At 42.9% G+C, this 8,563-nt stretch overlaps 1 protein-coding gene and 1 pseudogene across 5 annotated transcripts in view; both read left to right on the top strand.

Moving 5' to 3' along the window:
• Positions 1-8,563, top strand: part of PLD1 (phospholipase D1) — a 301,656-nt gene that overhangs the window by 209,908 nt on the left and 83,185 nt on the right. The gene's annotated exons all lie outside the window — the stretch shown is intronic.
• Positions 5,380-6,305, top strand: LOC100959768 (annotated as a pseudogene).

Genomic DNA, 8,563 nt, shown 5'->3' on the forward strand with positions numbered 1-8,563 from the left:
CCTCCCTCTCCCCTTTCCCCATATTCTTGGGCTATAATTGGGTTATCGCTTTCCTATGAAAGCTATAAATCAGTTTCATAGTAGGGCTGAGTACACTGGATACTTTTTCTTCCATTCTTGAGATACTTTGCTAAGAAGAATATTTTCCAGCTCTATCCATGTAAACATGAAGAAGGTAAAGTCTCCATCCTTCTTTAGGGCTTCATAGTATTCCATGGTGTACATATACCACAATTTATTGATCCATTCACGGATCAATGGGCACTTGGGCTTCTTCCATCACCTAGCAATTATGAATTGGGCTACAATAAACATTCTGGTACAAATATCTTTGTTGTGGTGTGATTTTTGGTCTTCTGGATATATACCTAGTAGAGGAATTGTAGGATCAAATGGTAGGTCTATTTTTAGTTCTCTAAGTGTTCTCCAGATATCTTTCCAAAAGGAACATGTTAGTTTGCAATCCCACCAGCTGTGTAGAAGTGTTCCCTCTTCTCCACATCCATGCCAGCATCTCTGATTCTGGGATTTTGTAATATGCGCTAATCTTACTGGTGTTAGATGATATCTCAAAGTAGTTTTGATTTGCATTTCTCTGATGATTAAGGATGGTGAGCATTTCTTCATATATCTATAGGCCATGCGCCTGTCATCTTCAGAGAAGTTTCTCTTCAAGTCCCTTGCCCACCCTGAAATGGGATCACTTGTTCTTTACTTGGTAATAACATTGGAGTTCTCTGTGGATTCTGGTTATTAAACCGTTGTCAGAGATATAACCAGCAAATATCTTCTCCCATTCTCAGGGCTGTCTGCTTGCTTTACTTACTGTGTTCATGGCTGTGCAGAAGCTTTTTAGTTTGATCATGTCCCAATAGTGTATTTTTGATGTTGCTTCAATTGCCCCGGGGGGTCCCCCTCATAAAATTTTTGCCCGGTCCAATTTCTTCAAGAATTTTCCCTACACTTTCTTATAGTAATTTTATAGTTTTAGTCTTAAGTTTAAATCTTTAATCCAGTTTTTATCTTAGTTAATAGTGAAAGGTGTAGACCCAGTTTCAGTCTTCTGCAGGTTGCCAGCCAGTTCACCCAGCACCATTTGTTAAATAGGGAATCTTTTCCCCACTGAATGTTTTAATTGGCTTGTCAAAGATCATATAATGGTAAGTAGTTGGGTTCATCTCTTGGTTCTTTTTTCTGTTCTATACATGTACCTCTCTGTTTTTGTGCCAGTACCATGCTGTTTTGATCACTATTGATTTATAGTATAGTTGATGTCTATAGTATAGTTGATGTCCAGTAGCGTGATTCCTCCTGCTTTGTTTTTATTTCTGAGTAATGTCTTGGCTATTCGAGGTTTTTTTTTTTTTTTTATTCCATATAAAACGAAGTATTATTTTTTTCAAGATCTTTGACATATGACAATGGAACCTTAATAGGAATTGCATTAAAATTGTATATTGCTTTCAGTAGTATGGACTTTTTAACAATGTTGATTCTTCCCAGCCATGAGCATGGTATGTTCTTCTATTTGTTAAAATTTTAAGTATCGAGTTGTCCAGTGGACATTTTTAATCCTTTGACCATTTGGAAAGGATTTTAAGGATCAAGTTGTCCAGTGGAATTTGGAATTTGATCAAAAGTTTCTTAGTGAGTTTACTTTTGTGGTGGAGGATTGCACTGGTAATTATGGAGGATAGGTCTGAGAATATCTTGGAGAGCTGGATTAGTTATGGAAAATTTCTTCAACATGTGAATGTCATTAAAATATTTAATTTCTCCCTCATAAATGAAACTCAGTTTAGCTGGATACAGGATCCTGGGTTGTAAGTTATTTTGTTTTAGGAGATTAAAAGTCTACGGCCACCTTTCTAGCCTGAAAGGTTTCAGCAGAGTTATCTGCAGTCATTCTAATATTTTTCCCCTTTTAGGTTATGTTTTTCTTCTACCTAGCTTCTTTCAGAATTTTCTCTTTCATATTAACTTTAGTGAAGTTTATTGTAATGTGCCTGGGGGACATCTTATTCGGGTTGAGTCATGCTGGGGTTCTGTCTGCTATCTGAATTTCAGAATCTCTTGGCATATCTGGAAGGTTCTCTTTCATAATTTTATGAAGAAGAGCCTCTGTGTTTTGTGAAGCTACTTCATTACCTTTAGGGATTCCTATAAGGCGAATATTAGTTTTCTCTGAATTATCCCAGAGCTCTCAGAGAGAATGATCCATTTTTGCTCTTCATTTCTCTTCTTGTTTGAGCACTTGGGCACATTCAAAAGCTTTATCTTCAATGTCAGAGATCCTTTCTTCTGCCTGCTCCACTCTGTTAGCGAGGGACTCTACCGTATTTTTCAGATCTTTGAGGGTTGCAAACTCTTGCCTCAACATGTCAAAATCTTTGGTCATTTTATCTTTGAAATCATTCAATTCTTGAGGTATCTTTTGAATAATTTCTTAAATTTCTAATTCCCTTCTTTCCTCCATTCTGTTGATCTTGTTTGCTTTCTAGACTCTGAACTTGATTTCTAACATCCCAGCCATTTGCTTATGAATGGGATCTTGTGCTGTATCTGTCATATCATTCCTTGGGGGAGTTGATCTACTCTGATTATTCATATTACCAGAGTTTTTCCACAGATTCTGCCCCATGTTTGTTTTTCACCATTTGCTAGATGGGCAGATAAGGTGAAATTGGATAGGGATTTTCTAGGGTTGTGGTTAATCAGCTCTTTGTCAAGGATCTGGGACTGATGGCTGCAGCTTTTTCCTTACAACTTTGCAAAAGACCTGTATGGTATTAGTCTGAGGCTGAGGAAACCTGCTTGGTATGATGGGGTTAGGTGGCTCTGTCTTGTGTTCAGCTGGTTCTTGTCTGATCCTAGTGGATCAGTGACTCTGGTGGAGTCTTAGCTGTGGAGAGATACAAGCAATTAAGACAGCCCACTCCCTGTGGATATCTATTGGAGGAGGAAAATCAACCCTTCCCGTTTCTACGCAACCAAGGTATAAACCGAGGGGGGCCTTGGGAAATTGGCCCAGGTTGGGAGTTCCAAACCAATAGACCCAGTCTGTATGAACTCTCAAGTGGGAGAGTTCAAAAGTTTCCCAGCAACTAGAAGGCAGAGATCTACTAGCTGCTCAAGTTTGGCTCACTCTGATGCTCTATGAAGAACAAAAAGGCTCGCCCGGTAGCAGGGTTGGACCAGGGGTCTGAATCTCTTTCTCTACTTTGCTCCTCTTTCATGCCCAGTCAATGGTGGCCCAATAGGGCTGAAGTCCTGCTCCCTCCAATGAGCAGGTGTGCTGGGAGTTTGTGCCTGTCAGAGTCAACGGAAAGTCAATGCCCCCACAGCCCAGCCACTACCCTCTGCTGTCAGCCGGTTGGGGGAGCTGAGGCCTGCCCGCCTCAGGTACTCAGTAGGCACTGGCTAGTGTTCCACTTGGTCTCAGTTTAATCCTGAGGGTGGCAAGTCAGGGAATACTTTTTTCCTATAGCCACTATGCCTTTGCCCCTGCCACTCTGCAGCACTGGTATCTGTACAGAGTGAGTTCTGGTTTCCTCTGGGAGACTGTAGAGTTAGGGAGATATCTCTTCAAAATCAGACCCTGGTGGGCTCACTCTATTCAAGTTGGATCTTTGTGGGAAGTGACCCTGTGCAGCTCCCAGGGCGACTGCCACAGCCAGGGAGTTCTGGCTGTAGGAGCAACTCTGGGAGTGTGGGCACACAGATCCAGGAGCAGGGATGGGGAGGCTGTAGCAATTCCAGCAGTCCCTGGTGCCCATTGACTTTAGCAAGGAGAGGGCTCCACTTAGGAGTCTGGTTGGGCAGGGGCACGGCACAAAGGAGGGCACTCAGGAGTCTGGGTGGGTGAAGGCAACACAGAGGCTGGAAGGGTGCAGGGAGGTGGGGAGCAATGACTGGAGAGCGCCAGCTCTGGCAGTCTCAGGCGGGCCGGCCATGTGTGTTGGGGGGGGGCGGGCGCAGGGAGCACAACCCAAGGATTGTGGGCTCTGATGGTCACAGGCGGGCCATGAGGTTGCGGGGATCTCAGCCCAGGGAGCACTGGCTCTGGCAGTCCCAGATGGGTGGCTGGGTGGGTAGGAGGAGGCTCTGGCAGTCACAGGTGGGCCAGCTGGTCATGGGGGCCAGTCGGGATGGGAGGGCTGGGCATGGAGAGCACAGCCTGGGGAGTGCTGGCTCTGGCAGTCACAAGCAGGCCGGCAGCAGGGTGCTTGGTCTGGCCTGGGTGGGGGGACTATGCTCTTGAGCCTCCTCTCACAGTCTATGTAGGCAAGGCTGCGGAGGGGTGAACTGGGAGTTCAGAATGGCAGTGAAAAAGTTAGTTCCATTTTTCTGCCTGGGAGAGAATGTTGGGAGTCTCATCAGGATTCCTCTAGGGAAGTAGACCCCACTTCCTGTACCTCTCATATGTGGTGTGAGACAACAGGTCCTTAGTTTACTGCTCACCTGGAGTCGCAGGATGCCTCAGTAAAGGTGACCTGCAGATATCACTCTTCTCTCTCAGCTCAGCTCCCAATCTTCAGCTTAATCAGGTATTTTCTGGACTTTATCTTCTAGATGGGAGCTTCTGTTGGAGGCTGACTCCAGTCTGCCATCTTGCCCTTCCCCCCTAATTTCTGTTTAGAGGATCTCTCCAGCTCTGTAAGAGGAGTGTTAAAGTCCCCTGTTATTATGGTGTTATGGGATATCATATTGTTCAGACTGTTAATGTCTGTTTCAAGAATCTGGGAGCATTTAAGTTGGGTCCAAAAATATTTAGAATTGAAATGTCTTCTTGTTGTATTTTTCCCTTGACCAATATGAAGTGACCATCTTTGTCTTTTTTGACTTTAGTTACTTTAAATCCACATATATCTGAAAATAAGATTGAAACCCCTATTTTCTTCTGTAGTCTGCTTGCCTGAAAAATTGAAACCCGAACTCTGAGTTTTAATCTGTCTTTTGAGGCTAGATGTGTTTCCTGTAGACATCATATGGCTGGCTTGTGTTTTTTTAATCCAGTCAGCCAATCTATACCTCTTCAGTGGGAAATTCAAGCCATTAACATTTTTGAGATAATTGATAAGTGTGGTGGAGTTCTATTCATCTTGTTTAGTGAAAGTCAATTGCTTAGTTTGTCTTTTCCCTCATTGTGGAAGCTAGGTTCTGTCCTTTAATTTCTGAGTACCCACTTTGCTGGTGGTCCATTGTGATAGTCAGTGTGTAGAAGAGGTTGAAGTATTTCCTGCAGAGCTGGTCTTGTTGTAGCAAATTTCCTCAGTGTTTGCATATCACTAAAAGATTTGATTTCTCCATCAATTTTAAAGCTTGGCTTAGCGGCATATAGAATTCTGGGCTGGAAATTGTTCTGTTTAAGTAAATTAAAGAGAGATGGCCTTTTCTTGGCTGCCATTGCTTGGCGCTCAAGGATGGCAAGATGGCAGCACAACAGCAGGAGCTTGAGGGTGGTGTGCAGCAGGCCAGGTGGGTAGCGGAGGCCGACTCCCTAGGCCGCTTCACGTGTCCAGTGTGCTTAGAGGTGTACAAGAAGCCTGTGCAGGTGCCCTGCAGACACATCTTTTGCTCTGCATGCCTGCAGGAATGTCTGAAGCTGAAGAAACCTGTCTGTGGGGTCTGTTGCAGCGCTCTGGCACCTGGCATCTGAGCTGTGGAGCTCAAGCTGCAGATTGAGAGCACAGAGACTTCTTGCTATGGCTGCCGTTAGAATTTTTTTTTATCCAAGATCCGGGCCCATGTGGCTACCTGTTCTAAATATCAGAATTACATCATGGAAGGTGTGAAAGCCACCACTAAGGATGTGTCCTTTCAGCCAAGGAATGTCCCAAGTTGTTATACCTTTCCTTGTCCTTATTGTCCCGAGAAGAACTTTGACCAGGAAGGACTTGTGGATAATTGTAAACTATCCCACAGCAAGGATACCAGATCTGTGGTTTGTCCGATATGTGCCTCTATGCCCTAGGGAGACCCCCAACTACCACAGCACCAACTTCATAGAGCACATCCAGGACCAGCACCAATTTTCTTATGATACTTTTGTGGATTATGATGTTGATGAAGAGGACATGATGCATCAAGTGTTGCAGCATTCCATCACTGGCCAGTGAGCAGAGTCTGTGCCATCCATCTCATGTTCCAGAGCTTCCATTATGTGTTAAACATCAAACTTTTGACTCCTACACCTTAAATGTACAACAGACTTGGAAATGATCTATGGCCTTGGGACAGAATCACTTCTGACAGGGTCCCCAGGTCAGAGCCCTCCTTTCCTTTGGGTTCTTGCTAAAGCTGTCTTCCCTGCTGTTAACTTTGTTTGTCACATGCTCCAGTCTATTGGTTCTTAGTTGCATCTTGGAGCTTCTGCCTCTTCTTCTGGAAGAGAATCCAGCTTTTTCACCTCTACCCTGTTCCCTGAAGTGTGTGGGCTCTGGTGACAGTGCCCCTGACCTGTGCTGAAGCTGCTGTGTGTGGCGGAGCTGCTTGCCAGTGGGCATTGGCGGCAGCTGCTGCAAGCTGGGGGTTGTGTTTCATAAGTCCTCAGGGTGAATGTTCTGAGTTCAGCATGATCCAATGCTGGAAGTTTGATTAGTGTTACTTTCCTACTACTCCTGCACATCCTTAGAATTAACTGGTTTGGTCTTAAATGCCTGCATGGTGCCGTTTTAGGATAAGGTATAACCATATGTTTTTAGTGGAAGTGTTCCAGGTCAGGAAGATTGAAATTTCTTTAATCTGTAAGTAGGGAGGAGGGTCAGCCAGGTGGGAGTCCATAGCTTTTTGGTTCTAATTTCCAAACTAATGAGGTATTTTCAAATGATTGGGTCATGTTTGCCTCTCTGGGACCTTACCTGCATTCTTGTTCTTGACACATGAAAAGGAGTCCTCAAATGAATAAGAAGGAAGAGAAGGCTCCAAGCAGATACTAATTCTTTTATTTCTTCTTGGTAACTTAAACTGACCATTGTTTTTGTATCACAGATGGTTTATGACACTGGTTTCAACATGTAAATCCATATGTGAAAATCTGCGTTTCTGAACGCAGAGCACAGCTATAGGAAACCCAGTATTGCACATTGTTGTCTCTTCCACGAGACACATTTCATAAAGCACATGTCATAACGAGCAGTTGTTAGTAAAAGCTGTCTACTAGAAACTTCAGTAACAGCTTTAGAAGCTTGAAGTTCTACATATGCTACAAATATTTGTAAATATAAGGCTAAGAGCTACCAGCCTAATCTGTAAAACAGAACCTCTGATTGACCAAAAGGCATATGGATTTAGGTTTCTTCTTTCATGTCACACATCTAGTCTGAATATGGGAATTTTTTCTGGTCAGCGGCTGAGGTTCAGATGACAGTGGGTTTGGGCCTGTAATTGCTGCCGTGGTCTCTCCCTGCCTGCCAATAAAGATCTGTCAGTGCTTAGTCACCAGCGAAGATGGAGCCCATTGGCGCAAAATAGTTTTTTCCGATGTGTACTTGGGAGGACCCAAATGTTAAAGGTCAGCTTCTTCACTATAATTTCTGTGAAAAGTTTACTCAAACCTCCCTGGATTGAAATCATCTCAGTAGAGGTTAGGAGGGAAATTTGACAAAACCCTCATTTGAGGGAAATAATAAGAGCATAATGTCTATCTCACTGGTGGTACCAAGAAACTTATTTCATTGTATTAAGTGCACTTCATGTATTTCTAATAAGATGACTTTCTTTTCTTTTCTTTCTTTTTTTGATGATGACTTTCAAAAAAAAGAGAGGTTACCATTGTCTTCTGGCTTGAAAAGTTTCATTAGAGAAGTCTGCAGTCACCCTGTTGGATTTGCCCCTGTGGGTCAACTGGTGCTTACTCCTGGCAGCTTGCAAAATCTTTTCTTTTGTCTTACCTTTGGACAAGCTCATTACAATGTGTCTCGGAGAAGCTCTATTAAAGTTGAGGTGACCTGGGGTCCGATATCCCTCTGAAAGGAGTGTGTCAGAATCTTTGGTGATATTTGGGAAATTTTCATTTATAGTATTCTCTAGTATGGCTTCCATTCCTCTGGGGCATTCTTCTTCCCCTTCTGGGATAACTATACCTCGTATGTTTAAATGCTTCATGAAGTCCCATAATTCTGTCAGTGAACATTCTGCTTTCTCTCTCTTCTTTTCTGCCTATTTACCTATCTGAGATATCTCAAGAGCTTTGTCCTCTACCTCTGAGATTCTTTCTTCTGCATGGTCTAATCTGTTGTTGATACTTTCTATTGCATCTTTAAGTTCCCTAATTGACTGCTTAAATTCCTTCAACTCTGCTATGTCCTTTCTATATTCTTCATATTGTTTATATCTTATTTTATTCTGTTTTTGGATTTCCTTTTGGTTATTTATTTTCCACTTTCTCAGCAATTTCCTTCATTTTTTTAAAGGAAATAAATAACTAAAGTGGTTATTTTCCACTTTCTCAGCAATTTCCTTCATTGTTTTCATCATCTGTATTTTAAATTTCCCTTTTCTCATTTCTAACATTTCTTTATAGGTGGAATCCTCTGCAGTAGTTACCTAATGGTTCCGGGGG

This window comes from Otolemur garnettii, unplaced genomic scaffold, assembly GCF_000181295.1.
Source record: "Otolemur garnettii isolate 467f Iridium unplaced genomic scaffold, OtoGar3 scaffold00078, whole genome shotgun sequence".
Lineage (NCBI taxonomy): Eukaryota > Metazoa > Chordata > Mammalia > Primates > Galagidae > Otolemur > Otolemur garnettii.